Below are 8,330 nucleotides of genomic sequence, written 5' to 3'. Positions count from 1 at the left end.
TTTTTAGATAAGAAGTAAAAGTTACAGAATACAGGTGTGTGGCTTACTGCCAATAGAGAATAGTACCAGGCACTTGCTTTGGTTAACAGTGAAGGCTTCAAGGTTACATAAATGTGATAGTGCCGCGCGGCAGTTATACAGGTAAGAGAAAAGAAAATAATATAAAAAGAAAATAACATAAAACAGTTACACCCTTAAGCACAAGGTGTGGGTAAGGACATGGAGTGGTGCCTGAAAAGTGTCAGCAAGGTGTCATGCCAGGCTGTGGGCAGCCAGGTCACCCAGTTTCAAGAAAAGGAGTCAAAATCCAAGGGGAGTATGCAGAGTCTGAGTATAGGGAAGCCAGGAAGCCAAGGGATCTGTCTAAAAAACAGAGCCAGAGATCCAGAGGACTGGACACAGTGCAAGGTCAGGAGGCTAGCCAGGCCAGGCATCCAGGAGATCAAACTAGAATTGGGTAAGGGAACCAAAGGCTCAGGCCAAACTCAGGGTTCATGGACAAGTCAGGTTGGGTATTTGGAACATCTGCCAGAGAGCCAGTAGCAGCACAAACCAAGGGCGCAGAAGCCTGCATACAAAGTTGAGCCTTGTTGCCCAGACACTTCCTCTTTCAGGTTAGGGATTTATACTAGAAGGGCTGAAGAGTCAGTTGATCTTGTTTGACCACTCTTGCGGTAGCAAGTATGTGTGTGGAGTCCCAGATGGAGAGTTCTGGCCACCTGAGACTGCCAAGTGTGCTACTGAGTAGGTGGGATGAAATCTGCCTCCAGGGTGCTAAGTTGTGGTCCTGTTCAAGGTGGCAGTACTCTAGTCTTCCCTGTCTGTCTGTCTGCACTTGTATCCAGTCTCATTCAGAGGACTCTTCAAGCTCAGCCTCTTAGGGCTCTGTCAAATATTCACTTGCAACAGGTACAAAGCACTGGAATGTAGTGACCTATTAAAGTTAGTACATATTAAGAGATAATCCTTATCTGAAATGGAACAACTTGACGGTACTTGACATGCTAAACTGCTTGAATGTGCACCTGCTTGAGGTTAAGCTGCACTTAGTAAGTGTTAAGTTGAACATGTGACATCACCCTTACTTTTTACAGACAGCTCAATTTTCTCTCTTTTTTGCAGACTTGGACAAGTATTTTAGCCTTTTTTTCTTTTTTTTTTTTTTTGAGGATTATCATTCAGGTGTGCCTCTTGTTAAAATTCTGTCACTCCATTGAACTGATAATTTTTTTGTGCTATTGATACACATAACTCCCATTCTGGAAACTAGTAATTCCTCAAATGACAGGCTGCTGGGGGATGGATACTTTTTCAGAAAAAATGCATTATGCACCAAGCGTTATGTATATATGTTATGAATTCCTGCTAGTAGAAGGCACTATTCTACACAGTTTTTATCCCTTTTTTCTGTCTGCTGTTTTGCTTACAAGCCTTCAGTTAGGCCTTTTTTGTACAATAAAGCTGACTGTCCATTTCTCCCCATCTTATCTCAATGGGATAAACAAACCTCTGAAATACACTAAACTGATGACTAGGATCAGATCCCAATGAGCAGGATGCCACCAGTTCTTTACCCTAGACTGTAAGCGTCAAGTGCTACAAGGAAGAAAGGGAACTTGTGCCCCTCAGGGAGCTCGGGCTAGAAGGTTTTTGCTCTTGGTATGCTCCATGTGGTTATTCTCCAACATGGCAACCTGGGGCCTCATGGAAGAATTTGACATGCTCAGGCTGGGAGTTATAAACCTGGGAGTCTATTAGCAGATGCATGACAAATAGAACCAAAGAGGTGATACTTCCCCTCTGTGTGGCATTGGTCAGATCGCAGTTGGAGCACTGAGTTGGTTTTGGGTGCCATATTTTAAGAAGGATGTAGATAACTTTGAGAGGGTCCAGAGGAGGGCCACTCATATGGTTAGGGGCTTACAGGACAAGCCCTATGAGGAGAGACTAGGTGACCACGACCTCTTCAGCCTCTGCAAGAGAAGGCTGAGAGGTGATCTTGTGGCCACCTACAAATTCATTAGGGGGATGCAGCAAGGGATCGGAGAGGCTCTGTTCACCAGGGCATCTCTTGGGGTAGCAAGGAACAATGGTCACAAACTAACAGAGAGCAGATTTAAGCTAGACATCAGGAAAAACTTCTTCATGGTAAGGATGGCTAAAATCTGGAATGGGCTTTGTGACTGCCAGGCTGGGGGGGGGTTCCCCCGTGAATAGCTGCCTGAGGGTGGAGGACTGCCGCTGCTCACCCTGGGATACCGTTGACCTGGAGTAGATGTTGAGTCATCCACTTTCTGCCCTGGTTCTCGCCCACTACGACTTGCTGTTAGGTTCAGTAAGGTGGTTCCTGGTTACTCCACAGCCCGGGATCCCTGGCGGTCACATTGCAGGGCTCTGCCACCCCTTGCATTCCAGCCTCACGCCTCCTCGGGTGTCGTCTTCTAACAAATGCCCTGGCTCCCTATCCCGAGGCCGGTCACCTCAACGGCCCAGCCGACCCTTATCCTCGGGCTCCTCGTGCCCTGGGCGTTACAGGACCGGGTCCCAGCCAAGACGGGGTTTCCTCTACGGGCCCCTGACCGGACCTCCCAGGCTATACTCCTCAGCAGGCTCCTCCTCTAATGCGAGGAATCTGGAAAGCTAACACTAAGTCTTTAGCCCAGACCTTCCTAGGTCCCTTGCGGGCAACCCTTCTCTGGGCCTTTAGCCACCGGTGGCCGACACCGGTCTAGGCCCTACCACGCCTCGTCGGTGCCCTCCCAGGCCAACGCCCCAACCCCAGACCTGTAAGCCCCGCGTGTCATGGGTTCACAGTCCCAGAACTCTTCGTCACTGGATCCTTCGTCCTCTGGCCCTGTATGCTGCGCCCCGCTTGTTGTGGTGGGGCTGGCTGCCGCTGATATTCTCCCCTCCACCGGGGCGGGCTGCAACTCCCTGCCAGGGTCCCCTGTCTCCCCTTCGAGCAGGTCCGCCATTCGGCTACGGCTGCTGCTCTCCAACCCTTGGGCCAGGCTGACGGCAGCTTTCCTGCCCCTGGCATCCCTTGACCCTCCTCTTGAGGGGCTCGGGGCCCGTCGCCCTCTGGGGTCCTCACTTCCGGTGGGTGCGAGGTTACTTACTTGCTTCCCCCTGGGATCCTCTGCCTCGGCAGCAGAGAGGCTTCTCCCCAGATCCTGCCGCCATCCTTCCTTGGCGGCCACTTCTATCGCCGGCCTTCGACTGCCAGCACCGGCGCCGGCTTCCGGCCGCGCCAGCGTAAACAAGTGGCAGATGTCCCGCTCGGGCGCCGCCGCTGCTGCGGGTAAGTCCCGTTCCAGCTCCCCGGGACAGGCTTCCAAGGGATGTTCTCCCCTACCTTGGGGGTCTTTAAGAAAAGGCTGGATAGGCATCTGGCTGGGACCATCTGACCCCAGCACTCTTTCCTGCCCAGACAGGGGGTCCAACTCAATGATCTGTTGAGGTCCCTTCTGACCTTAGCATCTATGAATCTATAAACCGACTGAATCATCTTCTATTTAGAAGCCAATCTGATCACTGAGGATAGCCAGAACCATGCTATGTTAGTAAGTGTCATTGATTCATTGCAGTCATTTTCAGCCTTTTTAAATTCAAGGTAACCCTCCATAACTTTTCTGAATATAGTGGCATCCCATTTAAGAACCACTATTTTACTGCCTCTGCTTACCCTGGTGGTTCTTAACTGGGGTGCTGCCATCACTGCCAAAAACAGGTGAAAATACCCTGCATGCCTCATGGGGAGTGCAGAGCCTGATTGGGTAGTGGCTGAGGCACAACCAGGCACTTCTTCTTTCCAAAAGCAGACACTAGTGCCTACATTGTTTATCTACATCAGGTTTACTTATTTAATAAACAAGTACTTGACTTAAAAGGGGAATGTTATTTCAATACTTACTACCAGAAGAATTAAAATGTCTTCTGCTTCAAAATTGCCAAAGAATAGTGAGCAAGTCTGCTAGAGAATGGTTTGAGCCACTGGGCATCAAGTTAATAGGAGTACACAATATTGCAACAGACACCATTCCACAGGTACTAAAGGACTTTAGTAAACTTTTTGATGGGCTATCTGTGTACTCAGGCACACCTGCTTCATATATGTTGGATCTGACCATGGAACTATTTCAAATGAAACCCCATTATTCTGCATTTTCCCTCCATCCAGAGACTGATGCAGATAGAACAAGGTGTGCTTGGAAGGAATAGTAAATCTATCATGGCTCACTCCAATTGTATCTACCATGAATCCAAGCAATCCTGTGTATGTCTGAAACTATGCAACCCAGACTACTATGGATGCTTGTAAGTATCCTTGAAGCTACAAGACTAGTATTATACCATGTTGGCAAAGTCCTCGCACAATTATCGTAAGTATATGCTGGAGACAGATCTAAGGCATCAGAAAAGGGTCCCAGACCACTTGGGCTGGGTTGACCAAAGAAAGCAGGGAACTACATTTACATTTCAAAGCAGAACCTGTAAGGGGCAAAAGCCAGGAATACCTGAGAAGAGACAGAGACATTGAATGCACGGGAGTCATGAGGGGTATGAAATAATGTGAGGAACATGAAGGGGGATAAGGAGGTGCGATTTCTCTATAAAAACCCGGGGAGAAATGAGGCCTGTGGAATCTGCTCCTCATCACCTAAAATGACTTACCAATCCCCAGAAGGACTTTCTAGTACCTGGCTGCAAAGAGACACTGTGCCTTCAGGATTACATAAGACCTATGCAAGGCTTTTGTTGTCCTTTTGGTTTATTATGTTGAATTTTAAGTTAAGCTAAATTGTATGTTTTATCACTGTGCCTTACTGGCCTGTGTCTTAGCTTAGGTGAAGTTTTTCTGTTTTTTGTCATGGGCTTGAAATTGCCAATTGCTTTGCTCAGGAAATGCTCCTTCAGAGAACAGACTATTCTTGTTCAAGCATTTATGAATTCAGTGCCACTACCTAAAGTCTAATACAAAGTCTGGTAACAACCAGACCAATAATTCAGTGGCAAGACATTTTGCAGGCATATCTACCAGATGTGAGGTTGAGTTCCATGCAATGTGCCATCAACCAATCCAGGAGACATTATACTAGCAACAAGACCAGTTATTAAGAATCCACCAGCTATTTTACCAGACCTTTCAAATCCTCCAGCCGCTAAAGCAATTCAGAAAGAGGTGAAAGATCCTGCTGCTCTGTCTAGTGAAATGATTCCAATGTCTGAATCAAGCTATCTGAGGAGAGTCACTATCTGGCCCAACTACTTAAAGGACTGTGTTATCTAGGGGAAAGAGGTGTCATATATGAGTATTATGTATATACTTTATACTCATATACTCCCAAATAAAACATGCAACTTGCTTCTAGAAGGCACCATCAATAGAAATACTTTTTTTTCCAGTGTCATGGCCAATAGGCCTGTGCAAAGTGGCCAGTATTCACTTCGACTTCAGATTTGGATTCAGCTGATTTGGAGGACAGGGGGACATGGGGAAGAGAGGGACTGAGGCTGGGGCTGGGGCAAGGGGCCTAGCCAGGGCCAGGGGCATGGGATGTGAGGAGGGAGCTGGGGGCTGGGATGTGGTGCCTGGTGACCAGCAGAAGGATTATGGTAACTTTGTGAATTCCTTTTTTGCATACTCTCATTATCACGGGTCTGGAGGTTTGGAGGCTATTTGCACCTATTTTTACTGTTTGTAGTTAAGGCATTCAAATGTAAAGGGACAGGTAGATCCAATACTTGTGTAAACAAGTCATCCATTTGAAAATCGTGAAGTTTGTAAACACAAATATGTTGCAAAGTGCAAGGTGCACAAAGGTCACCCAAGAGTCAACACCCACACCCAAGAGTCAACACCCACTGGACATGTCTACATGTGCAAATGCTGCTGGATGGGTTTATTCTACAGTAATTTACTGTGGAGTAAACCCACCATGGGCAGATGTTTACGGGCATGTGTAGATGATACGGCGTTAATGTAGAGCACCTGAAAAATTTAACATGGCTTTTTTTTTGGTGTGGTGCATTTGTGCTTGCGTGATATGGTGTTCATGTTTCCGTGAACAGCGCTTTTGAGCAAGTTAAGCCTCATGTGTCATATTTCATTAGAGGGACTCAAATATCAATCTATCCCTGCAATGTCTTTCCTAATGTATTGCAACAGGAGGTGCATGTAAAATAACCAGTCTCCCCAGTCCCTACCCCCACACTCTCACTGGATAGTCTGGACTGTCACTGAGAATCTCTCCAAGGCACGGTCACCCCCAAATCTCTGTCACTATGCTTGGTCGGTCTTGTCTTTCTCCATCAGTACATGATCCCAGAGACCCTATCGCAATCCCAAAGACAAGCCCCATGAATCCCCCCTTCCTATTCCTTTCTCTTCCCATCCCACCATGTTACAAATATATGTGGGTTTTTTTCTTTTATTTACTATAACTACTATAATAACTACTATGATATAAAATGTTCAGGGTTTAGGGTAGTGAGCAGGTGTTTGTTGCTGCCCAGCTGATTAGCGATTGCTGTTGATGGTGGTGGTGGCCATCTCTTCTGGTTTTTGTTTCTTTGTTTGGACTATATTTCCCAGCATTTCTGAGCTCATTGATCTTCACACAGTTTCCAAAGGGGACTCCCCTTGGAACCCTCCCATTCCCCGCCCGGGATCCACTCTCAATTTGTTTGTGTAGTGCCACATACAGCTTTTGGAAGTCTGTTAAGAAATGTTTTTTAAATGTGTATGAAATCTTTTTGAAAAAATGGGTTCCTGTTTGACTTCGTTCCCTACACGCCTAGCCCACCAAGAGATATTAACCTTCACACCTAGCAGGGCAGGGTGATTCAGATGTAGGTGACAGTGCATAATGCCCTCTTCCCCCAAACCACTGACATGGAAGCAGCAAACCCATGTCCCAGTCCACATTTCCTCCCTGCCACAACCTGACCATCCTCCCTTCTGCCCCCTATCCATAACACCACATGTCCCTGTATACAGACACAGATTTAAAGTGTAAATTAATCTATTTTAACATAACCACGAGAAAGAACAGCACTCCTAGGTGTTGTTGTCAGCAATATATCCTGCCAGACAATCATGCACAAGGGCTGCCTGACCAGCATCTCCTTGAGAATTTCTCCTCAATCCCTGTGCTGCTGCCCAGACATGCCTCTGCTGTCTGGCCACTGCCTGTCATGCTTCTTCTTCCCATGACTCCTTGCAAACCTCTTCAAGCCTGTCATAGATATTGTGCAGCATGCAGGCTGCCACTACAAGGGCCATGATATTTTCTTGCTCCATCTCGAGCTGTCACATAAGCACCCTCCATCATTCTCTCGGTCAGCCAAATGTACATTGCATTCCATGGCCATCCTTCAACTGCTCAGATGGCTGTTAAAAACCAGCTTTTGTGGGTCGGTGATGTTTCCTCCATAAGGCTTCATGAACCAAGGCTTTAGGGGGTAGGCAGCGTCCAATAACATAACCGGGGGAACGACGACATCGTGGATCACTGTCTCCTTCACGCTGGGTGCATAGTGTCCTTTCTCCATGATGCCAGGCAGAGGGGTATAAAATACAGGGGTGAGCAGATAAGAACAGGATGAGTTTCAATACCGACAAGTGCAAGGTACCACACCTGGGAAGGAAGAACCAGCACCATACCTACAGGCTGGGGAACTCACTTCTCATCAGTGCAGAGGTAGAAAAGGATCTTGGAGTCATTATTGATTTCAAAATTAACGTGGGCCGCCAATGAGGGAACATGGTCAGGAAGGCTAACCACACCTTGTTATGCATCCACAGATGCATCACAAGCAGGTCCAAGGAGGTGATACTCCCCCTCTATGTGACACTGGTCACAGTTGGAGTACTGCATCCAGTTCTGGGTGCCACACTTCAGGAAGGATGTGGACAACATGGAGAGGGTCTAGAGGAGGGCCACTTGCATGATCAGGGGGCAGCAGGGCAGGTCCTACGAGAAGAGGCTAAGGGACCTCAACCTGTTCAGCCTCCACAAGAGAAGGCTGAGGGGGGATCTATTGGCCATTTACGAACTAGTCAGGGGGGACCAGCAGGCATTGGGGGAGTCCCTATTCCCCTGAGGGCTACCAGGAGTGACTAGAAATAACAATCACAAGCTGGCAGAGGGTATATTCAGGCTAGATATCAAGAGGTGCTACTTCATTGTCAGGGCGGCTAGGATCTGGAACCAACTTCCAAGAGAAGTGGCGCTGGCTCCTACCCTGGGGGTCTTTAAGAGGAGGACAGATGAACACCTTGCTGGGGTCGTTTGACCCCAGTACTCTTTCCTGCCATGGCAGGGGGT

This window comes from Crocodylus porosus, unplaced genomic scaffold (genome assembly GCF_001723895.1).
Source record: "Crocodylus porosus isolate Cpor-Errol unplaced genomic scaffold, CroPor_comp1, whole genome shotgun sequence".
NCBI classification, from domain to species: Eukaryota; Metazoa; Chordata; order Crocodylia; family Crocodylidae; genus Crocodylus; species Crocodylus porosus.
This window is presented reverse-complemented; position numbering follows the sequence as displayed.